The sequence below is a fragment of the Anomalospiza imberbis genome, chromosome 5 (genome assembly GCF_031753505.1).
Source record: "Anomalospiza imberbis isolate Cuckoo-Finch-1a 21T00152 chromosome 5, ASM3175350v1, whole genome shotgun sequence".
Lineage (NCBI taxonomy): Eukaryota > Metazoa > Chordata > Aves > Passeriformes > Viduidae > Anomalospiza > Anomalospiza imberbis.
The window spans coordinates 7,650,842-7,676,774 of NC_089685.1; the positions used below are offsets into that span (position 1 = coordinate 7,650,842).

Sequence of the window (25,933 nt, forward strand, 5' to 3'; positions counted from 1 at the left end):
GAAACTGTCTGGCCTTGCCCCTCCTTTCTGAGGACAGAGCAAAGCCTCTTAGTGGTAGAGTGGGCACCGTGACCCACCTGTAGCCAGGCCTGGATCTCTGTCTATGTTACAAGGCTGCCAGTCCTGCTGGTGACCTGCCAGCGTGCTGGCCCTGTACTCGGGGCATGTGATATGACCTTGTGGAGTCCTTAGTCCCCAGAAGCTGCCCGAGGTACCGGTATGCAGAGAATAGATTGGAGGGAGGGGAATTAAATAAAAAGAGAAAGAGAATATTCTCTGGGATGGTAATATTACCGTTAAGAGAAATCTAGTCTTAGAGTTTGGAGAATCATCTCTTAGCTTCCTCCACTGCCAACCTCATGGAAAAGCCTGTGCCAGAGGTAAATGTTCCCAGGCCTAGATGATCTCAGGTAGACTACTGGAAGTCCCAGAGTTTGTTTCTTGGGTGAAGAGGAATCAATTCATTAAAAGCCCCTCTTTCTTCTGGCAGTAGCCTAGGAGAAGTTCTCTGTAGAAACATCTAGAGTAGCGTCCAGTCATATTGATGACATGTTCTTTGTTCTTTGTGCTTTCAGCTCTCCACGTGGGAAAATAAAAAGTATGGTAGTGTTGAAGTGCTCAGATAAACAGTGATTATAAAGGGAAACAGAGTAATCATGGCACTACTTGCAAATCTTTGCAAGGAGCTTTACAACCAGTTGAGTTCAAAGTTTGTGGAAATCAGTTTGTGGGAAGAAAAGTTAAACAAATAATTACATTCACCTGAAAGTCATAAACAAAATAACAAAGTAACAGCCATAAACAGAATATTTATAAATAATACCAAATTACACCTAAGTTCATCTGTTTTAGAGTGAAAGGGTATGGAGAATGTCCTACATTACATACCTTAGCTTCAAGAGCAAACTATTTGATAGTCTTCCACAATAATTAATAAAAACAGAGGAAGGAAAAATATAAGAAAGTAATTTAGTGCATAGCATAGGAAAACATGCTTTGAAAATGATGTGTAATGATGCAGTGTTGAAAATGAAGGATTAATTTAATGCTGTCCCTTAAGGACCAATTTTGAGTCTGCTGCTATTCAGTATTGTCCTTAATGAGCTATTATGATCTTTGCAATTTTGCAGGTGGCATTGATTGGAAAGTGCCTGAAGAGCTGAAGGGCAGGAATCCAGGTGATGCTATGGAACTGGAAGTGAGAATTGACAAAAATGCTCATACTTCATGACTGGGATACAGATACCGTTCTTAGGCAAAACCAGTCAGGTCTCCTAATGCAGGATAGGGAAGAAATAGTTGGGTTGCAGGTTTATAGAAAAATATATTTTTATTACTCACAAACAACCATGAAACACATTGACAGGTTGTAGGAGAAACCTCACAAATTTCAAAAGAATCAGTATAAGCAGGAGAAAGCCTTGTAACACAATCCTTCTCTCCATTCAGAACTGGGGAGACCTGAGCTGGAAATCTGGGTCCAGTTTTCTTGGGCAGCCAGGAGTACACTGAACCAACAACCAAACTGGCAGAAGCAAAATATCGCTCCAGCTCAAATTTATGATACCACAGATATATCTGACAAGGTAAAAACAATGAAATAAAAGAGGAAAAAAATGACCTGTGCAAAGAGTAATGCAGCAAAGGAGGAAGAGAGGAAGAACTGAAAATTATTACTGTTGAGATTTATTACAACAGTCACACAGCAACCTAGTGGACCTTTCAATTGAAAAGTTAAAATTAGATGGGAGTTTCTGTTTGAGAAGGATAAAATTGTCATTATAAGACAGAAAGACACCATTTCTATTAGAACCATTCTAATGGCTCTAATGAAACTCAATGCTACATGATCTTGAATGTTGATAATTCTGTTTTCTAACAAACCCAGGAGGAAGCATGTTTCAAAGACACAAAGTTAAATCTGTTTGCAAGATGGTGTCTAAACTGCAGGAAACCAGTTTGGGAGATACATGGACAATGTATAATGTGTATGTTTGTACTTATCTATGAAGAAAAATTCTACTGAGACCTTGTAATTTTCTATTACAAAATGGACAGTGCTCACATAAAGGCAAAATCTTTTGTATTGAATACATGTGAGTTGGCTTCATGATTGGCCCTTGGTAGTTCCCTGTATAGCAGTGAGCATGACATGGTAGTATATACTATGCAAACTTTGATGTTTAACCTTGCTGCTTCAAAAGTCTGGTTAAAAAAAACCCTCAAAAATATTGCTTGAAGTAATAATGGATAGCGACAAGGAAATATTTACAGCTAACATAGTGAAAGAAAACCAGAAAAATTTTAAAAGCTTAGCAGAAGAATGAAAGCAGCTTTCTACACTCTTATTATAAGAGTCCCTTCTAGTCAAAAAGAACAACAATTATGTAAATACTGTTAACTGCATTAGATAAAAGCACCAGAAGAGCATGAATAGAGAAATCAGTTCTGTGTAAATGAAGTTGGAAAGAAACTTTGCTCTTATTCTCTTTCTATTCCCCTGTAATTTTAAGAATTTCATATGTATAATCTTCTTTTATCAACCAAAGAAATAATAGATTTATGCATGTTTAAATTTATCTCTCCATCAACTGCTAATTGACTTTTGAAAACTGAAATAACCTCACAGTTTGTTTGTGTTCCCCTGCAGATCTGCATTCAGACCCTCATTTTGTAGTCTCCTCATTATTGTTCCCTCCATCCATATCTTCCTACGTGTCACCCTCCTAAGGAGAAAGTTATGGGAATTTTTTCCAACAGTGGGTTTCATACTAAGAGATGGAGATTTGTTCTTTTAAAGGCTAAAGAGAATTTCATGGTTATTAACATGCTGGTTTTTTCAATGCAGCTTTTCTATGTGCTTATTCTAGGCAGGGCTGCAGGCATCAGCTTTTATTAAGCTTATTCAAAACTTTCCATTGTAGCACCCAGTTTGCCTATAGACTTGAGAAAGCTTTGGTTATTTCAACTCAAATTTGTCATGTGCAGTTTGAAACTGTGATTTTATATCTTTCTAGACTTGAAACACTCCATTAAATTTTGCACAGATATAGGAAGTATGGGCAAAATAATAGCAGACAGAGAAAACGGTTTCACATCTATGACCTTCATCTGTGTAGACCAAGAAGGAAAAAAAAATAAACCTGGCCTGAATTATTTGTAGAGCAGAAGAATCTTTTTTAACCCTTGAAAGAGCAGGGAAATGACTCACGACTCTTACTCAAGGTAGGAAGCAATGGCACAGAGGGTCCTAAGTGTTTTGGGGCTGGATATCCTTTGAGAAGGAAGGAAGAGAACAGTCTTGGGTTAATCTCAATCAGGAATTGCCAGGGTTCCCCAGACCACCTCCAGGAGTCCCTCTCTCTACTACACTGGAGACATGTGTTTCTCTAACACAGAGCTTCAGGACCACAGGAAAAGAATTTAAATTCAGTTTTCAATAATTAATTTTTAAGACAATCAATAGATAGGAGCAAGAAATATCAGGGAACAAAAATGCTATGGAGGGGGAAGAAGACACGTTGTACATCATATGTTGTAAATCCTAATACAGTGTTATTCAGAAATCTATAGATATTTATGTCTTTAGTTACAGATGAACACTGATTTATAGGAAAGTTGAAAACTCTTGGCAACTTAAAACTCAATGAATTGAAAAAGAAGAATAGGCTAGATGCCATCAGAATGATCCCAGTGATAAAACAGAGCATGGCAGGAGTATATTAACTCAGGTTAATTCATGGTAACAATGACAAATAAAATCATGTAGTCAGACCATGAACCCAGCACTGCTAAGACCACCATTAAACTATGTCCCCAAGTGCCACAACTGCATGTCTTTTAATTCCCTCCAGGGATGGTGACTCCACCACTGCTCTGGGCAGCCTGTTCCAGTGCTTGACAGCCCTTGCAGTGAAAAAATGATTCCTAGTATCCAGCTAAACATTTTTGGCCCAATTTGAGGTAAATTGAGCACATTGCTGTCTTATATTCAGTCTCTGTCAATGAACACCCTCAAGGTCATTCTCTACCCAGAAGTTTCCAGCCAGTGTGTCCCCAGCCTGTAGCTCTGCATGGGGCTGGTTGTGTTTGCTTGCCTTATTGCACCTCATAAAAATTGCCTCTGTCTTTTAAGCCAGCGTTTCCAGATCTATCTTCCTATCATCCAGCAGATCAAAACTCCCACCTATCTTTTCGTGTACAAACTCACCAAGGGAATACTTGATCCCCTCAACCAGATCATCGATGAAGATACAAAAGAGGCCTGGCCCCAAATCTGTTTTTTTACCCAGAAAACAGTGCACTCATTCACACTATGGAAAGCCAGTTTCTCCAGGAGAATGCTGTGGGAAATGGAGTGTAAGGCTTTACTAAGGCCTAGGTAAACAACGTCCACTGTCTTCCCTCATCCTCCAAGTGGCTCACCCTGTCATAGAAGGAGATCAGGTTAGTCAAGCAATGCCTGCTTTTCATAAGTCCATGCTGGTTGTCCCATTTGATCTGCTCCATGACTTTCTGCTGTACTATGAGTCAGATGGCATAAAGGCCCAATGGAACATCCATATGAAGATAGAAAATCAGATCTAATCTGATGTGCCCAGCATGGACAGCATCAGTGATATGAGAGGTTTTGTACATTATACAGTCTCTCTGATGAAAAGATGGAAGTTTTATTATTCACAGAAATACCTGAGATTTTCCAAATCCTTCTGTAAATCTTAGCTCCATTTTACCTTGTGACAATGACTTGCACAGATTAATTACTTGACTAATAAATCACTTTCTTCTTCTCAATATAAAAATTGCCTTAAAACTGTATGACACATCCACATTCCTCTCTTTACTATCCATCACATCTTTTATTTGTCATCTATTGAAATGCGAATAGCCAAAAATGACACTGCTTTGTGCAGATAGTTTTCTTCATTATTTTAATAATCATAACTGCCTTTTTAAACATTTTTTCTTTATTTGTTTTATTCTTCAATTTCTGCCATTTCTTGGGGGCAATGGACCTTAGAAAATCTATAAAGTTGTCCTTCAAACCACAGCCACTCTTTGCTACTGCTTTTACTGTTTGAGCAGATAAAATGTTGCTGATAGTTTTATGTTTTCTCTCTCTCAAGTACTTTGCTTGCAGTTTCCATATCAATGAAATGATAGTTTTATTTTCAGAATTGATTTTTTAAGGTTTTTGGTGAAGATATTGCTTTACTGTCTAATTCTCTCCCAAGAGGCTGAATAAGTAGGGCCAGTGCCACGTCTCCCCAGTAATAGCCAAAGTTACTAATTCTCATTTCTTTAAATAACTGACAGAAATGGCAATGGACATTTCTGTTTATTAGAGTATTTTTGATCAAAAACCTGCCCTCTTGATAAAGGCTATAATATGATCTGGTATTCACTGCTTTACTGCTGGTGAATATGAGTGCCAGCTGGATAGACTGTGTAGTACAGAAGGACTTCAGAAAAATTCCCTTGCATTTTCCCGAAAGAGAAATAAGGGATCAGGAGCTGATACCTCCATTATTAATTAATAACCAGTTCCATGTACAACAGTCCAGTTGTGTCTCTCATGTATCACAGACCAAAACATTTTGTTTGCTAATTTGGTGGGATATAGTAGATAATTCAGGCTTATTTGAATAAACTATATACTTTAGTTCCAGCATTGGCATTGTTTTGACTGCAGCACCATAAAAACATTCTCATCTGATCAAAGAATTTAAGTTCTGATTAGTGAGGAGAGCTTCCTTGAACTTCTGATGGAAGAAAAATGCATAGATTTTTAGTATATAAAAAATCTTCTAAATCAAATGTGTTAGGCAGCACCCCTCAGAAATTCATTAGATATTAGAGTAAAAAAGTAAGAAAGTTTGCTGAATAAAGCAATCCCATTAAGTTTTCTAATTCTCCTTCATAGTTTATTGACATGAAGGTAAAGTCATTACATTAATACTCCCTTTTGCAATTAGCCTTATTGTCCATGACAAGTCCCATAAAGACATAGCACTCCATTAGTTTCAAGATGCATTGCTGTACAGAGTGTAAGGGAATGAGACCTGCCCCAAACTGCTGTAGACTCCACATGAGCGAGATAGTCCTACAAATTCATTATTGTACATTATTGCCTTAACTAGGGAACTAGTTGAACAAGCATCCTCTTTCTAACCTTCAATGTTTTCTGCATAAATTCAATGGTGTCACCACTTTGCTTGCTGCCTCCTTAGTGACTGATTGATATTGAGCAAATTTTAAAGTACTTTTCCCTCTCAATGCAAGTGAAAGGTACCAAACGACTGAGAAACTCTCAAGTTCTGTCTGTGTTAGATAAGTTCAATCAGGAACAGTGGCAATGCAGCAAAGTCAGGGTAGCTGGTAAGTCAGATGTATAATAATAGCAGGGCACAACTTTATTCTTTTTTGCTGACAAGTTATACAAGTGAACAATAACAGCAGTGTCTTAAGATGGAATAACACAGGCTCAAGACCAGAAAGTGGGATTTACCTCACTTATTTTGATATTAAAGAGATAAATATCTAAGTATGAGTGAGTTATACTTTAGAGTCAGTTGCAAATAGTAGGCAGTTCAGATGAGTAACTCACCTGAATCATCTTAGATGCTTCTTTTGAAGCAATATGAATTGCATTTGGTGCTTGAATTATTAAGAGTCGTCATGGTCCAAGCCATGACAGCCAACAACTCAGCCAACAACTCAGCACCACAAAACCACTCCCTCCCTCCCCCACCAGCAGCATCGGGGAGAGAATCAGAAGGCAAAAAGAGAGAAGATTCATGGGTTGAGATAAAGACAGCTTAATATAGGAAGGAAAAGCAGCCCACAATAAGAGCAAAATAAGGAATTCATTCACCACTTTCTATGGGCAGGCAGATGTCCAGCCATCTCCAGGTGATTTAGGAAGACAAACACCATAACTCCAAATTTCCCTCATTTCTTTCTTCTTCCCTCTGCTTTGTATACTAATGGTGATATATAATCTGGAAAATCCCTTTGGTCAGTTTGGGTCATGTGCCCCAGCTGTGCAGCTGTGTTTCCTCCCAGCCTCCCATGCACCCTCAGCTCCCCAACCAGCATAGCAGTATGACAAGCAGAAAAGGCCTTGGCTCTGTGTAAGCCCTGCTCAGCAATAAAAAAAAACATCTCTATATTATCAACACTGTTTCCAACACATAAACATATCCAACTTTCCATATTTCAACACATCCAAAATATAGCCTCATGCTGGGCACTGTGAAGAAAATTAGCTCTACCCCAGTCAAAATGAGTACAAGGGTGTAGGTAAGTTGCTTAAATTTGTTCATTCAATAGCAGCTGCATAAGTGTATTGAAAGCTTGCAAAGAGCTGGAAGGTGCAGCAGAGGAATTGTGGGAGGAATGGCTGTGTAGTGGACATCAAAATTTCAGTGTCTTCATCTATGAGCTACATCTCGCCCTTAGGTTAGAAGAAGCACTCCCAGAGTGATAAAAATTTCTGTTTTACCTCAAAGTTAGCTCTGTAGTCCAAAGACTGAGGAAGAAGAGGTTTATCTCCACAGAGAGATATTTATCTCCCTTCTGAAAAGAAGTAGCCAGGAAAGATCAGATAACCCATAGATGAGTGGGTCTTTCTTTCTCCATTGCTTAAAGCTAGAACTTGGGTCACTTAGTGCTTGCAAGTACTTCACTGCAAGGAAAAAAAATAATGAGAAGAATATAGGCTAAGAGTGAAACAGCAGGAGCCTGGTAGAAGCTGTCCCACCAGTCCTACTCAACCTGCACTCACTCCAGCCGTTGCATAAAACTGCCTGTGTTTGGACAGCCCAGGAGCAGGTTAACAGCTAATATAAACCACTCAACTTTGTGCTGTAACACTCCCTAGTTTTCTTTTGGCTGACCCATGTTGTTTTAGCTAGAAAGGGATCTGTATTTTTCAAACAATTAATATACCGTGTACTTTTGAGCATCAAGATCAATCAAACTGTGATCACATCAGTGAAGCCCAGCAAATGATGGTCAGCCAATATTCACAATTCACATAAATGGAAACAGACAATTTTTTTTTCCTTTTAGGTTTCTAGCTAATGTGACATTTCCATTAGAAACCCAGACAGGGTAGGATAGGTCCAGCCTTTGTGCAGATTTTTTTGGAGGGGTGACCTACTCTGTAGGGTTGCTTAACTTTTCACCTTCACTACTAGACAGAGTATCTAAGGCAAGTAGGTTCCTAATTATATGCCTTAAAACTAGGTGGGATGAATCTGGGAGTATTTCTTAGGATACTCCATAATGCTTTAGTACCAAAATTAAGGAAAGCAGAGCCACCACAAGTAGAGGCAGCACTATCAGATTCCTGCTATTTACTAAGAAGAGTGAGAGCATTTCACTGACATACTGCGGGTATTTCTCTGGATTAATTCAAGAGAGAAAATCAACTGTTCCAGCCACCAGCTACAGAAGTTTGTCTTTTTATCTGAAGCTGTAGCATTTTGCATTTCCTCTTTAATATAGACAGCCATAAACTGAATATTATTAAGATTTCTTCACAGGGGGAATAAGAAAATAGAACTCACTACAGTGTCCCGTGTTTCTTTAATTTCACAGCTGAATTACCAGAGACTTGCTTAAAGAGGAAAGTCTTCAAGAAAATTCAGAGCTGCTGGAAACACGTATATGTACATATAAATATGTTCAACCCCTTGGGTGTTATTAGAGTGGAAATAACATCTAGTATATGCTAAAGCTATATGCAATGAAGAAAGGGGGTCATGCATTTTTAATAGGAAATGACAGAGGGCATTTCATCACTGCAGAACCATGTAGTTTTTACTTAAGCTAGTTTTGAAATAGTAGTTTAGCTGGTGGTAGTGGAGAGCTCAGAAGATGCTGAGAAAACTGAGCATTTACTTTGTTTTCTTAAAGTGTGGTGGGAGGTGTTTCAGGTCACAGTGACCTCCACATGACTAACATCTGACCCAGCTGAAGCTGCTTGATAACTTACGACAGAAAAACTCACATCTGACCCAGCTGAAGCTGCTTGATAACTTATGATAGAAAAACCATGAAGGATGTATTGAGAATTTGCACACCAAGCAAAACTTAGATGCTCAAAGGCTTAGAACATTTGATCCTTTGACCACTGGTATGAAGCAGTGATTACTTGAAATTTTTTTTGACAGACAGTGTCCTAACAGGTGGGACTGAAAGTCTTAGGCATGAGAAAACAAATAGTGGACATGACTGCCAGACAGCTCATCCAATACCTTTGAAGACAGAGTAAAGACAGCATTTAGCTTGCTCAAAGTTCTAGATAATAGAGACAGAATTGATTGTAATGAATGAAATTTGCTTAGAGCATTAAAGAATAAGTTGATTCCTATCTGTGCTGTTTTCAAATTCACCCCTTATTGGAGATGATTATCTTCTGTCAGCTTCAAAGGATGTATTTTCCATGGTTCTTGGGCAGAAGCACTTTTTCTGAGATAATTTGTCCAAAAAGGCAGTACAGACTGCTGATGAGAATCACCATTAAGTAAGAGCAAGTCGGCTTTATTTCATTGTATTGCCATGATAACATCCGTACCTACAGTACAATGAAAAGACAGGTGCCAGGGGATCCGTCAAGGACACAGCACTGGTTATGGCAGCAAGGGAATGTACAAGGCCCTAACAACCTCCTAAAGACAGTTGCCAAGCACTCCTGTATGTTTAACACTCCAGGGTTGTGGGAATGCTCTGTTTTGGCAAGTTTTGCAAACATACAGCTGTGGTAGTGTGAGAGGGTATGCTGAGGAAAATCAGCAATTGTCTCTCAGGGTTGGTTTCTCACATTCTTCATTCTTCATGGCAACGCTTGTGATTGCACTGCAATGAGCTGTGACCCAAGAGCTCTAGTGAGAGCGAGGCTTCACAACAGTCCTGCAGAAGAAAAGGGCACCATGAAAGTGTTTTGTCAGCTCATGAATTGTTTTTGCTGCTGTTGAGCTGGCAAACACAGTCTGAAAGTTATCTGACTGCATCACTACTGTGGCTTTGAGTCCAAGCCAGTACATCAGCCTCACATGTGGTGCTTGCTGCACCTTAAAGGGCTTCTCTTGGTCTGGCCATGCTGTTTTTGTGTCTTTCTCTGGTAATAATGTGTGACCTTCATTTCTCTCCCTATTTAATGCATTTGTGCCTGATTCAGCCCTGGTTCTGCTCCTCCTGCTTGCTCTCCAAATATCATTACTCCTTAACTAAATCTAGATGGCTAGAATGAAAGAGTCTTCCTCTGCTGATAATTATTTTATTTTAGTCAGGGAGTAGCTTTCTATCTTTATCTGGGTCAGTATTAAACTTAGCTTCCAGTGTTAATTTTCATGCTAAATATTCTTAATTTGTTCCTCCTTTATAAGAAGCTCCTTGATCCAGTAAATCTTCTTGTCCCTCCTACAGTGTCTCTAGTTATGAATTGTCATGATTCAGTGAATCTGCAGAGAAACTATTTTAATTATCCTTCCTTTCTGTCTTCTGCCAGGATGTCTAAGCCTCCTGTGGAGGGAACATTCCTATCCTCCTTCAGCTCCCCTGAGGCAGCTGGAAATTTTTCATGTCAAGTTATCTTTTTGTCTCCCAAATCATAACTGGATAAGCACTTAGTGCTGCGTGTTGATTTCTGTAGGGAGATTCCAGCTGCAGGGAAAGGAAGACATGAGCTCAGGAGAGAATGCCAGAGAAAATGGATCTTTAGTTTATGTGAGACTTGGTAAAACCAGAGAAAGGCCTGATCTGCTGCATCGCTCTCTGGACTTCAAGTGTCACAGATTTCTGCTTTATTCAGTGCAAGAAGGAAAATCATGTTTGCATGATTTGTAGCTGGTATGTGTTTTATTTTTTTGATTCTGAACCCCTTCACACTTTTGGGGAGTGGTGGGAATGGGCAACGGGATAGAGAATCTCCAGATCTCAGATGTATTGAATCCAGTCCAAATAGCAGAGCTGTCTTTGCTCCAATTTCAATAGTTCTGAAATCTGGTTTCTGGGCATCCTAAGACGACAGAAGAAAGCATCATAAACTTTGAAAACAAGTAGGGCTTTGCTTCATGCTCTGACTAACAAGGCAATCACTTAGATGGCAGCTTAAGCATTGGTGCAGTTAGTTCAGAAAAATGACAAAAGCTTGGATAAAGTGCTTCCCTCTCAGGCTCAGCACTGTCAGTCATCCATTCAGACTTCAGAATTTCCCTGGTGCTCTTTGTTCAGCAAGAGGCTTACTGGAACCACCACACACTGTGTCAAACTACCAGGAAATCCTTTATCAGTTCATCCTTTTGAAACTGTCATTGAAGTGTATGGACCTAAAGAGTGATAAGCATTAATAACAACGTGTTCTTTTTATCCATGTGTCACAGTTTAGTCTTAGTTGGCTTTATCTTAAGCTCAGGATTTGCAGTCCAGGCTAGTCTGCTGCAACTCCACACCTCTTTATACTTTTAAAAATGGTGCTTAACCCATCACATAAGACAAAAAATAATCAAACAAATTTTTATCTAAGTCAGAGGTTGATGTCTGTTTGTAACTTTGACTTCTTTTGGCAAGTGCATCAGCATCCTGTGCATGGTCCACTGATAAAGTCCCATAAGCAGCATACCTTGTCAGAGTGATAGTGTTGATGTTTTGCTTGCTGAATTTTTAATTTTATTTGGGGTTGGTTTGTTTAGGCACGTCTGTTATTTAGCATTAATCAAACAAGTAATCAAATGGAAATTTGAAACTGGATCTGAAAGATCCTGTTCATAAGGATTCATAACAGTTCCAGATCATAAGGATCTGAACTGTTTAATGGGCATTTCTCAACCTGGCATCATCAGCCCTTAAGAGCATTCATAAAGCAGAACAGGACCCAGAAGGATCAGCTGAACATCTGGGTACAAAACCCATTGCTCACTGTCCAGCACAGTTTCACTTCCCAGTGGTTTTATCTTCTCTTTTTCCAGGATTGGACCAGTATCCAAAAATGCATTTGTGAAAATCCTCTTGTAAAGAGAACTGGACTTGTGGGCCAATGGGCTCTCTTTTTATGGTCTGAAGAATCTGAGTGTGTTTCAGCAATACATTTCCTGCCATACATCAGGGATGGCTCTGGGGAAGCTGTCATGGAATGACACAGAAAGGAAGATGTAGTTCCTGCTCTTGGAGGTAGTAATAGATAATGTATGTGCTAATCAGAAATATGAGTGTAGACTTAGCCAGTACACTGCTAAAGTAAAATCACTCTGCCAGAAATTTTGCAGTTTTCAGCAAGGTAGCTTGGTTAAATCAGGAAAAGAACACAAGGATATAAGTGCAACAATAGGCAGCTAAACTCTAAATCTTCAGAATTTCTAATCTGTGTTCTATAAACACACAAAACCCAGAATGCATAGAGCCTATATGTACACTGAGATTCTGTGGATATATTGACAGTCTGGAGCAGCTAAACACCCCATTCACAATAAAATACTTAAATACTGCCAGGTATTGGGCTGGCTCTGACTGTCCTGTCACTTACCTCATGAAAAGCCTTTCTGCAAATATACACCATACTCCCTGCAGAGATAAATACAGGGACTGATTAAAAAAAAAAAAAAGTAAATGATGTTGGTGTGACCATGACTCTTTAGGGCAGAATAGAATTGAATGGAAAAGTTCCAACTGGAAGTGACTTAGAACAATCATCTAGTCCAACTGCTTCATCACTTCAGGGTTGTCCCAAAGTTAAAGCATATTTTTAAGTGCACTGTCCAAATGCTCCTTAAACACTGACGGGCATGGTACATAAAAGACCTCTCTAGGAAAGCTATTCAGTGTTTGACGGGCCGCTCTGTAAGGAAATGTTTCCTAATGTTAAGTTGAAACCTCCACAGACACATCTTTGAATCATTTTCGTATGTCCTATCACTGGATACCACAAGGAAGAGATCAGCATCTCCCTCCCCACTTTCCCTCCTCAGGAAGATTAGAGGGCAATGAGGTTGCCCCTCCATCTCCTGTTCTCTCTCTCTCTGGTGATTTTAGTGCTTCAGTGCTCAAACACTTACCTAACACTGCCCATGAACACCCATCTCAACTCTGTGGTGACCCTGACTGGATGCCTTGTACCCACCAAAGCCTCTCTGTAGTTTCCCATCATAACTGGACAGAAGAGAGAAAAAAAAAAGGGTTCATGTTTTGAGATAAGGACAGGCAGAGATCATTCACTAATTACCATCAATGGGCAAAACAGACTTGACCTGGATATATTTATTGAAGTTATTGCCAGCCAAAATCAGAGCAAGATAAAGAGAAGCAAAAAAATTCTTAAAAACCCCCTTACCCTACACCTCCATCATTTCTGGACTCTACCTCCTCCCTCCAGTGGCACATGGAGATGGGGAATTAAGGCTATGGTCAGTTTCTGCCACTGCTCAAGGAGCAGAGTCCTTGCCCTGCTCCAACGTGGGGTCCTTCCCACAGGAGACAGTTCTACATGAACTTCTTCAGTGTGAGTCCTTCCCCATGGGCTACAGTTATTCCTGAACTGTTCCAGCCTCATTTCCTTTCCACAGGGTGCAGTCCTTCAGGACCAGCCTGCTTTGCCATGGTCTTCCCCACAGGCTGCAGGGGAATCTCAGCTCCAGCACCTGGGCGACCTCCTCCCTTTCCTTCTTCACTGGCCTTCATGTCCGCAGAGTTGTTCCTCTCACATATTCTCAGTCCTCTCTTGTCTGGCTGCAATTATATCTGTACAGTAACTGTTTTCTCCTTCTTAAATAAGTTATCCCAGAGGTGTTGCTGTCATCTCCAATGCTCTTGGCCTCGGCCAGCTGTGGTTCCCTCCTGTAGACCACTGGCACTGGCTCTGTCAGACATGAGAGAAGCTTCCAGCAGTTTCTCCAGCAGCTGTATCCTCTCCTCAGCTACCCAAACCTGGACATGCAAACTGAATACAGACACAGGGCCACATCTTCAAAAATATTGAGCTGACTCTGAAATCAGTCTGAATGGAAGACTGTTCTCATTCCTTTGTGTAAGAACAATGGCATCATTGGAGTGCTCATTTAAAGAGAGGTGGAAACTCAAGCATAGTCTGAAGACCATGTGTTACAACACTTGCAGGAAGACACTTGGTGTCCATTAAAGATACCACATGGATTACAGTAAGGAAGTAAACAGTGGCTTGAGGAAGATAAGGGAAAAAATGCTTTTGAAATTTTGTTTTCTTTTTAAGGTTATTGGCATGACTGAAGGCCTTGGGAACTCTGCAGTGATTTCACTGTTTGATTTTTCCTTTTAAGGAAAGATTTTCCAGGAGGTAAAATTTAGGAACAGAATGATCTCCCCATGGGTCAGCTGAGAATGAAATATCTGACAGCACAGACACATAGCCTCCCTTAGCACATGCTGACATACTTATAGAAGTTGGCATGCCTAAAGGCTTCTTATTATTTATTCTGCCTCTCCTACAGTCCCTGAAGCACAAATACTCAGAAAGTGATGAGGTCTTGCTATGCTCCAGCTCTTTTGCTCCCCCATATTATATTCCCTTGGGTAACCAAAGAAGAACTTCTAGAACTCACAGTAGCATAGGAATTAATTGATATACATCTTATTGTTGCAGACTTTTGTCCATCCCCTTTAAGGATACTGGATCCTAGGCAACAGAATATATTTCTGTACTATAATGCTGGAAAAGTTCATCAGGTTCAATGTAATAGCTATTTAGATTTTCTTTCCCTGACCTAAAAAAATAAAAATAAAATTTAAAAAGTCATTTTCTTTCCAGGCTGTAAAAATTTGTTAAGTTATTACCTATGTGGCAAACTTTAATATATTTAATAAAGTCTCCTAGTAAAATATTTGCTTTAGCCATGACCCAGTTTTGGAAGAAGTGTAGTTTTAGCTACAAAGGTGCAGTCCTGGAAGAGCCAAATATGCAGGGCAATATTTCAAACAGAAGTCAATTCTTAATGGAATTTAAGTGCTTGTCTTTAGCCTGCAGTTATGATAATATTGCAGTTATGATAATATCAAGTATTTTTTCAATGTGCTTTAAAAGCAGGAGGATTTTAAAAGAGGGTCTTATTTGTGAAAAACCCTAATTTCTGGGTCCTGCTTTTGAAATATAAATAATATCTTCTGTACCTTGTGTAAAGATTTACTTACACCATCACTACCAACAACAGTTGCTCCACAGTTTGGTGAAGCATTGATTTGCTGCAAGTCCATCCCAAAAGGGACACCTTTGACTCTTCCATAGAGCATTATCTTGTCCCACGCTGAAGCTGATGATACCACAGAACCAGAAGAAGCTGAATGGTACCAAGGAATGGACAGTTCTACAGTTCTTTCTCAGACATGAATTCTCTGTGTCCTCAGAGTGAATTGTTGTCTCTCACCAGCCACATTGTTATGACTGGCACCACTGCAACTTTCATCTAAGTCAGGTATGTCTTCTTAAGCTGTTCTTCCATTTCCTCTGATGGATTTCCTGACCAAATACTCCTTACCTCTCTCCCCTTCTGTTCTCACTATCCTTACCCTGCCCCTCGCTCTTCATGCACCCAATCTTTTCCACTCTGCTGCTGCATCTGAGAGCTCTTTCACGTGACCCCTTGGTACTCATTCCCAGTTTCTTGTCTGTCCTCCAGAGTTCCACATTCCAGTTCTTTGGATCTATTTTTGACAGGAAGGCCCCAGTTGATCAGAATAATTTCTCATTGTGCACCTGTTCCTGTTTTCATGCTTACTGACATTGTCCTGATCTTTCCATTTCATTGTTTCCCAGTTCAGATCATCCCTATGTTATATCCCAGTACTCCTTCTCAGTCAGCTCTAGGCTATAATTCCACCAATTTTTTTGACAGCAGTTTTTCCTCATAGAGACCCTGGAACTGCTCTTCTCTGCTCAGTTTCCTGCCTTATATATCATATTATCATACTCCAACTCTCCTTGCTCTTTGCATTCACATCACTGATCCTGATATGTGTGGGGAGCCGTAATGGTGGGTGTAGAGAGACAGAATTCATGCTCTCCAAAATTGCATAGAAAAAAACATCTTCTGCTTTCCAGCCCTTCCTCTGAATAGACAAAATAGAGAGGAGCTGGATGTGAACCATCAAGAAGGATTTGCTGACTAATATTATTCCTTAGCAAGGTGAACATGAGGACAGTAAAAAGGCTGATATAACAGTGTCCTTCCTTGCCAAGTCTCTAATTCCTGTTCTACAGTGTAAGGACACTGGATCTCCTCAAAGGTTAGCAGAACTTTACTATGGATAAAACCAACTTTTCCTCATCCCCAGTTACATTCTTGGAAACAGCTGAATAAACTTGGTTATAATTACAAAAAGCAGCCAGAAGCAGATACCAGCATAGAAAATGTCACCTTGAACAGTCAAATTTAAAAACATTTCAATTAGTAAGTGAAAAAATATGAAATATTCTTATAAGAGGAGGTGGCATCCAAACCTAATTATAGATTATGTTTTCATTCTTGATGTAATATGATTTAAATTCATTATCCATCTGTAGTGAGAGAAAAGATACATTTTAATTCACATGCCTCATCTAGCATTGCTGGATGCAATTGTGATATATCAAAAATTGTGAGAGATAGCAATAGATTAGAGGTCAGTCTCACCAGGAGGAGGAGGAGTTACTAGTTATCAGTTTGGTGAAAGAATGCATAAAATCATTCCAAACCTTCTGAGAACTCTCTTTTGTAGGGAAGTCTTCAAACAATGTCATTAATTTTCAAAAGAGACCATAATTTAATAAATACTCTTTTACTTCCTGAATGTTTTGCATATTGCTAGAGTTGTGTGTGATTACAATATGAACATCTAAAGAAATAGCATAAACAGGTCCTTAAATTCCTCCAGAGTGATGGTCAGCTCTATTTTTTATATTTAAGCATTAACATGAAAACCAGACTGGAATAAAGCAATGTACAAACACCCCTTGGTGTTTTTAAACTTATGTAATGAATTTGAGTTCCAGAATGTGCTACATATAGTTCTGTACCACAAATGTCACTTTTATGTCTTTAAGAAAGTATTTTTTATACAGGTACAAAATATTATGCAGTGAAAACACACACGTGAGCACAAACAGACACAAACATGCAGAGTTTAATTGCTTCCTTTTGGCCTTTCAGTACTTAAAGAATGCTTATTCAAAAGCTGGAGAGGCACCTTTCACATGGTCAGATAGTCACAGGACAAGGGGGAATGTTTTTAAACTAAAATAAGAAAGTTTTAGATTAGAAATTAGGAAGAAATTATTTACTATGAGATGAGGGTGGTGAGGCCCTGGAACAGGTTGCCCAGAGAAGCTGTGGATGCCCTATCCCTGGAATTATTCAAGGCCAGGTTGGATGAGGCTTGGAGCAACCTGGTCTAGTGGAAAGTGTTCCTGCCCGTGACAAAAGGAGTTGAACGAGATGATCTTTAGGATCCCTTCCAACCCAAAATATTCTGTAACTCCATGATTTTACAGAACATTCTACTAGAGTTTATCATGAAAATCTCTATAATAGACAAGATATAGTAATTGACATAAATTCTCTTGTAGATATATTTACATCAGTAGTTCAGTGATGGTTTGCCCTAACTAGACATCTGACTCAGTACTCTACAGAAAATGGGAATATCCACCTGGAGATACAATACAATACATGTCCTTGTTCCTAACAAAAAAGACCCAGAAACCACAACATCCAAAGTAAAACAAAACAGCAAAACCCCCTGCCCCCCCAAAAAAACCCAACCCAATATCCAAAAATTAACCACAAAAAATCTCTAAAAACCATCTAACCAACCACCCAGTGGTGGGGAGTTAATATCATGACAGCATCTTAAAACAGGAATTTACCTATTTTTGCAATATAATGTCTTTGGATCTGAGCCTTCGTTACCCAGTGCAAATATAAAACTCAGAACTAGTAGCTGTCCAATAAAGATCTAGACAAAGCTATGCAATTAGTCCGACACAAGTTTCCATCAGAAACAATTGTCAGGCCTCAAATGAAACTGGGCAAGTAAGGACTTGAGAAAATAAAGGGGAATGCAGCCAAGCCCTTGTCTGTTTAATTGAGCACAAGATGAAGTGAAAGACGCAATATGAGCCGGTTGCTGCTCAATTGCTGTTGAAATTTTGTTAAATGAGTTGACTGCTATCTTATTTACATAAGAAAATCTCCACTCAAGCTTCACTGAGCCTCAGTCAGACCTTAATTGAGAATTTATGGTTGAGTTCTCAGTGGAGGTGAAGAACTGGAACGTTAATTCCAGGTGCAGTGGTTGAATTCAGTCACATTCGTGACTCTGATGAGCAGTGTCCATTCATGCAAAATTCCTGTAACAAGCCAAGCCTTGAGCTGAAATTAGACAAATAGTTGCCTATAGTTTGAAGCCAAGCTTGAATGCACTTGGATTTCCCTGTATTTATATATACAGCAAAATTACATTTCCCCTGGCTTTTCTCTGGCTCACATGTGGATGCTTGTACTGAGAATTTTTTCAAATTAAGTTAACACATTTTTTGGAAAATTGTCAAAGTTTGCCACACTTACCAAAGAGAGGGGAGGTGGTTTGTCGCTGTCTAAAATGCCACACAGTTTGCCCTTATCTGGTCTACATTTCATATATAAGAAGGGGTTTTTCCAAGGAGTGGTAGAAGGACTATTTATCTCACTGTGGATTTTGATATGCTCAGGAAGTTCTGTAACCTTGTTGATAGCTGAAGCATGGGTTGTTTGGGTTCAGTTCTCTGCTGTGACAGTCTTTTCCTGAGTGATCTTTGGCAAACTCAAGACAGCACCCCACTCCCCTCCCCAAAGGCAGTAACTTTGAGGACGTGCATCAAAATCGAAGCAAGTTTTTAGGTTTTAAATATATGTAAAAATTTGTTCCCTAAACAACTCATTGGAGTAATTCAGTCTAAATTTAATCTTCAGCATGCAACCATTTACCAGAGAGCCAAGTTTTTATGGGCCCTGAAGTTGTTATGTTTGGGGCTCATTTTTGGCACAGTTTCTAGAAGATGAGTGGTGCTTTCTGGGCTCCACTGGTGAGGTGCTGAATTCAGTTGCCTGAACACAAGCTAAAAGGTTGATGCCATTTCTGCTGTATGACTTTCTCCATCACAAGTTTTCAGTGGTTAAGGCTTGCAAAACAGCAGACGCATACATGATACCTGATCCCAAGCAAAGCCCGAAACAGGGCCATCATATAGAAGAAACCCTTGGAAACCCTTGGACACTCAAACTTTTACTCTCTGACATGGTATAACCAAAACTCTCTAGAAAGCTAAGATGAAACACACATTTGCAAATATGACACAGAGGCCCACTTTGGAAATCACTGAGATTTGGAAATCTGAGCTCAAACAGCAGAGCAGTGAATATAACAGAGAGAAACACAGAATCTTCCCAGTTATGATAAAACTTTTGAATTTTCCAAATATTCCACATTTTTTCCCCCAGAGGTACCATTTTCTTAGCAAACCTACCACACATAATTATAGATCTTAGTGTTCCTTACCAGCTGAGATTAATACTGAATCTACAAACTTTTCTTAGTAAGCCTGGTGTGTAGTTCACTAGAATTTTATTCTTAGATCAACAACTTGTTATGGCCCTAAGACAAGGACCTCTTCCTCCATCTACTCCCTCAATGACCTCACCCCATGCAGTAGTCTGTGCTCCTGTGTCCATCTCTGGGGCAATCTGTTCAGAGCATGCTGGCAGGCATGTTACAGCCCTCAAAGCTCAAGTACCACAGGGAAGCTCCAGGCACCTGCAGAGCACAGGTGTTCTCTAAGGTGGCCATTTGCTTTTAATAATTGAAGGAAGCAGAGGGAAGAAGAACCAGTGGAAGAAAGCTGCCTTTTGTGATTTCAGAAGGTTGGGATTGCCTCCCACTGTCAGTGACTGGAATAATGCCACATGTAGAGAGACAATTGAGTATTGGCTTTTTAGAACAATTTAATTAGGATTTTCTTTTTGCATGGGGTTGATTATGTGCTATATGATGGGCAGGAAAGAAGTACAGAAACAAATAAATAAATGCTTTCCACCCTCCATCAAATTCCTTAGGTTGGACCTTAGTGATTTCTCTGTCCTTGGGGATGCATTATCTCTGGGGATACCTCAGTCCTGGAATACTTTGCTTGGATATCCACAGTACTCACTGGAGCAGTTCTCTTGAGTGAGGACTCTGCTGTCCCCAAAAGGCTGTACTCCACCCTGGCTCTGCAAGTTCCAGGTCAGAAAACCTTCCACATTAATTGAAAAAATTGAAAAAACCTCAGGTAGTGGGAAGTGCCTGGGGTTCTGCCCTAATTTTTTGCTCACATATCCATTTTGAGCCTTCTATGCCTGGCTATCAGTTTTATCCAGAGATTAATTACTGCTGGAAGAATCCCTATGCAGCATCCCACCTGTCACAGCTCATGTCATCCACGTTGGCACTGCTGTGAATCTCACAGCAGCCATGCATTAAGAATAGGGAGCAGAAATCCCAGGACTATCACAGACTCTATGGTGAACTCCACTGAATTCACTGATACCTCAGGTTGCATCCAGAAACAGCACTTCTGCATTTGTGGAGCACTGCATTCACAAAATACAATTATTTGCTCAGGTTTTGTAATCAGTTCAAACATCTGCACTTATGGCATAGAATTTCTTTCCAGCAGCTGAATCTTATACAAAGTTTTCAGATCCAGTTGCTCAAGGTCTGAATGCAGCTGGTCCATTCACCAGCCAAAAGAATTTTGCCTAAACATTGAGGGCATACCAAACTGAAACCTCTTGGACCACTGCTGTGTACTGGGGCACAAGGATCTCCTCCAGAGCCCAGTCCCTTCAGAGCTTCATCAACATCTACAGATGGAAGCACAAATTTCACATTTGGGTTACAAGATTTAAAAAGGCAAGCTGCCCCTGGGACTTGTTTTGCAGAATGTAGTATGTGAAAGAAGAACAAACACCAGAAATTCCCTGCCAGGTGCCTTTCTTTTAATTGTAAGATTTATCCTCCAGTAAGACTTAGTCCCGCAATATCATCTTGTGGCATTCACACAGATATAACCTATGAATCTTACATCATACAACTAATACCCTCAGCTTTGATCTTCAAGGGGTGAAAAATGCTAATACTTTATACTACATTATTTAGGGGCTTCCTAGAGTTCAATATATTAATGCAGACCTGTTATTCAGCAGTGAATAGATTTCCTCTTTAGGAAGGTTATATTCATCTGTGCAGGAGATAATGTAAGAAATAATCCCCAACCTGTCAGGCAATTAAAGCAGTATTATTCCTTGCAGTTTTAGGTTTTAATTTACTGTATGAATACCTACACTATTAAGTCAAATATTTTTATGGAAAAAATCAGTGAAGTTCCACTCTATAATGTTAAAGCCTAACACCTCCTACATATTCTTCATTATGAGCATATTATGGTCTGGCACAAAACCAATGTACTTCAATATTTAAACTGAAATTTAGGAAATGAGCTGTATTGTTCTTATACTTATAGACAAATTAATTACTTAAAGAGGATTATTTTATTGACAAAATTTATAAAAGGTACAGTTAAGGTTAAAATGTCATGTTTGTTCTGTTTCCCCACTTTTTATGTTTTTATTTCCAGTCAGATATTTCTAACATTTTGAAAATTAAATTATTAACTGAAATTTTCCAGTCCTATTGACTGCTCAGCAGCAGTTCCTAGGAGGTGTGATGATCTGAGTAAAATTGGTTTAGATGCTTCTGACTTCAGACCAAAAACCAAACTACATTCTTCAGCAGACTGAAGAATCATCAGATTGAGGTACCTACCTACACAATCTTGAGTAGGTCCCTTTGATGATTTCATGGGTTTATGGTTATAAGCATAAAAAACCATTGTTTTATAGACACACAGTATAATTTTCTGTATGGATTTTTTTAAATTGTTTTTAAGCTCTGATTCAACAAAGTGCAGAAGTAAATGCAACTGGTATTTTCTCATTATACATACAAAATACAAAAAAAAATACACATTTCAGAAAGAACACATCAGTTATGAAAAATTTTGCTCTGTCAGGGAAGCTGGTAAGAGTTTCCAGTTTAGAGGACCGAGAAAGGCTATAAATAGCCTTATTAAGCAAAATCTTTACCCAGTGTCTATATCTGAATGTGCAAGCCTCATCCTTCTCTAACCAGTAAGATAAATGCTGCTCCTAAGGCATGAGTCAGATAAACAAAAAGGAGACGAGTAAAAACACCAATTTCCCACCATCAGTTTAAAAAATGAGGGTCAAATTACGATGCAGGTGTTCAAATTGTATGTGTGTGTTGGATTAAATATGCTTCCAAAGATATTTACATTGTCTGAAAATTTATTTGAAAAACAGGGCAGCAAGTGTCCAAGTCCCTGTTTCAATAAACATTTTATGTGCAAAGAGGATCAGACTGACAAACTCCAAAGCAGCTGGATATGAATAATGCTTATGTGGGCTAGGGAAGGATCAGGTTCAAAGAGTACATGCAAGTGGATCAGGCTTTAGAGCTCCTCTGCTTTCCTTGTCCACAAAACACTTCGGGTTTGCCTGAGGAGTGGTGGAAATCCTCCCTGATCTTTGAAAAAGGGAAGAGGGAGGAATGGGATTAATACAATATAAATAAACTCAGGTGAGGTGATATGAACAAGAGTTCTCCTAGTGATGTATTAGTGATGTGACAACACTGGAAAATGGTGCAGAGAGTTTTTTTTTTTTTCGAATGCTGGCTTCTCTTTGTGACATTTATGATGAAATTCTGCATTACAGTGTAGTTTCCTGATATGCTTACCTATTTTGAAAATGTTGCTACCTCTCTATTAGGGTGAATAAAGTGAATTTGCTGAAAATGTTGTACCTACTCTGGCACACAAAGAAGGAAGACCTACAAAATCAATATACCTGTCATTTTAACTTTGAGAACGTGGTAGATACTGGAACAGACTGTTAAACAATCAGTAGGTAAGTACTAAGAGCAACATGCAGTACTCGAAAATTTCCAGTGTGGATGTATCTAATGAAAATCATGTCAAACCTATCTAAGTTCCTTCTCTGATGAATGATCTTGCTTAGCATATGGGAGAGAAGATGAAAATGTGAAATGTTCTGACTGTATTAAGCTTTTAAACATTCTATACCAGCAAAATTGGAAATTATAGCCATGGTGTGTGGCTATAATTGACTAAATATGGCACTTATGGAGTGATTTTCATTCCTTTCTCTATTAAAAAAAGAAGGTAGGTTTTGCAGGGCACCCCTAAGATCTGCCTTGGTCCTAGTCCTGGTTAATCTTTATATTTGTGGCATAAATGCAGGAGCAGAGCACACAAACAGAAGTTCTTGGGTGAGGAGGGTTGTGTGTACTTTGGAGGAATGGATCAGAATTCATAACTACGCTGTTAACTGCAGCAAGTGTTTGAACCATGAGGATGAAATTCAATAACGACAAGTGCCATGAATAGTAATGCCTGTGGAGGAAACCTGGAGTGCACAAATACAAATGGGAGAATAACTGGAGGAACAGCAGTATGGGAGGAGAGGTCCAAGGTCATCATGGCTCACAAACTGCGTCTGAGTCGACAAGATAATGTGGTTGCACAAAAGGCAAATCTCATGCTGGGCTGTATTAACAGCATGACAACGGAACTAATTATTTAGCTGTACTAAGCAATGATGAGCCTCAGCTGGTGCACCATTCCCCAGTCTGAAAACAAGACAGGTGTAAATAAACTGGACAATCTCTAAAGGAGAGAAAAAAGACAAAAAAGAAAGCACAGTTTATATCAAAAGGATGGAAGAAGTCTACTTATTTAATAAAAACAATATAAGATGGAAACATAAGGATATATGAAATGGAATTAAGTTATTTTATGATTATGATGGCCTTTTTTTTTTTCCTTCACATCCTATATATGTGTTGCAAGAAATGCTGACTTAATTCAAACCAAAATGTTTGAGACAGAAATTTCAATATAAAGTCATAAGAAAGAGATCAGGAAAATTTGTCAGCTTTGAGAGACCTTTGAACTGATGTTTGATTAAACTACTGTGCTGGATGTTTATAATAAATACTGGAGAAGATTTTTAAAATATTGCATGGATTTATATTTTTCTCCTTCATAGGGAGAGAATAAACAACTGATCGCTCAACATTCTGTAACTCTTATGTATCTATAAAAATATTGCTTAAGCAAAAATTATTGATTTATTAATAATTATTAAATTATTGATTTTATTTATTATAAATTAATAGGATATTTAATAAGTCTATATGCTTCAGTTTTGTACCTGAAAAAGAACATGGAGAATTTTTCATAGCACAAAGAGGGTTCATGAAAATTATGTTAAATTTGCACTTTGAGATGTCAGAGTAGGATTATGTTTTATTAGAAAATGTCAGTATAAACAAACAAGCACACAAAACCTCCAAAGAATAAATTGCCTTTTTAACTAGAAATGTCACATTCCCCAACCTTTTTTTTTAACAAAAAGTGAAGGCTTTTGTAGAAACAGAAACTTTCCTGAAATATTCAGTGGAGCTGAAAATACATTTTTGAAGAGTTTTATCTGAAAAAGTTTTGAACAGTTCTCTTTAGTAGTGAAAAAATTGGTATTTGCAGCCATGATCCTGTGGGGCAATGATTTTGCCCTGTTTCCAACCTTGCTGCCTTTGAATTAATGGAGCACTTTGTTCTTTCCACAGTCTTTTTTTTCTCAGGGTTTTTTCTTTCTTTTGCCTCACACTACCCCAAATCATTCTCCCTCTAAATGGCAAGGGGAAATTAAAGAAGACAAATTCAGACAAGTAGATAACAAGAAATCGTGGAACACTTCCACAATGGTCCCTTTGTTAAAGCACTTGGAAATCTGTCCTTCACTTCCCAGAACATCCCATCACTCTCGGCAGAAATGATGGTGCTGGGGCAGTTACACTTTGTGGTGTGAGGGACTGAGAGTAATTCAGAAACAACAGAATAGTTGAGGGTGGCAGAAAAACACCTGTCAGGGAAAGGATCAGAGATGTTTTACCTTGAGTCAGAGTAATGAAGCCAGATGCCATGAGTTAGAATCTTACTTGTACTGTTAGGATAATTAGCCAGCTCTTGCATCTTTTGCAATCTCACTGCTGTCTTTATAATCTCAAATGAATCAGTTCCCTCATTCACAGTAAATTATTTGCAATAGAGAAATTCTTTTCAATATTTTATCACAGTCCCTGCTACATTGTCCTCAGGCTCAATAAGAGATTTTTGGTGCTCCTGTAATATGAATAAATATCTTTGAATATATGAATATTTTTAATGCACCTATAAATATATGAATAAAGCTTTATCTCATCAGAGTTACACTAACTTGAAGTGGAGCAATGTATGAGTGACTCAGTCAGAGACATTGCTAGCTCGTCTCAACAGCCTTTGTCTTATCATTGTTCCCATTTTTCTGTGTCTCTTGTTACATTTGAAAAATGAAGGGCGACCTCTTTTACAATTTTCAGGGGTGCAATGGGCTTCTGAACCCCAGTTTTCTCAGCTCCAAAACCCTAATGGCTGACCTGGGCTTTCTCCTGATGTTTTTTTGCCAGAGGCTCCTGATCAGGCCATGCTCCCTGGCCATGGTGCAGAGCGCATTTTGCACAGCTTTTTCTGTCTGGACCAGCTCAAGAGCTACCACACAAGTAGTTTGAGGTTCTCAAAGGCTTCTTGTTGCTCAAGGGCCCACTCAATATAGCTCTTCTTTTGAGTCAGAAATCGACTATTACCTGGAATATGTAATCTCCAGAATCCCACAAGGCCTAGGAAAGCTTGTGCTCCCTTAGCTGGTGAAAACATTGTTACTACACTGTTTATCACATCCACGTGCACTGTTTATAACATCCATGTGCATGT

At 39.0% G+C, this 25,933-nt stretch overlaps 1 long non-coding RNA gene across 2 annotated transcripts in view; it reads left to right on the top strand.

Moving 5' to 3' along the window:
- The first annotated feature begins 237 nt into the window (after positions 1–237).
- LOC137473680 (uncharacterized) overlaps positions 238–25,933 on the top strand; it is a 38,669-nt gene continuing 12,973 nt past the window's right edge. For both annotated transcript variants that reach the window (XR_010998928.1, XR_010998927.1), the window contains exons 1-3: positions 238–410; positions 1,131–1,586; positions 3,855–3,963. This is a non-coding gene — a long non-coding RNA (uncharacterized lncRNA). The remainder of the gene's footprint in view (positions 411–1,130; positions 1,587–3,854; positions 3,964–25,933) is intronic.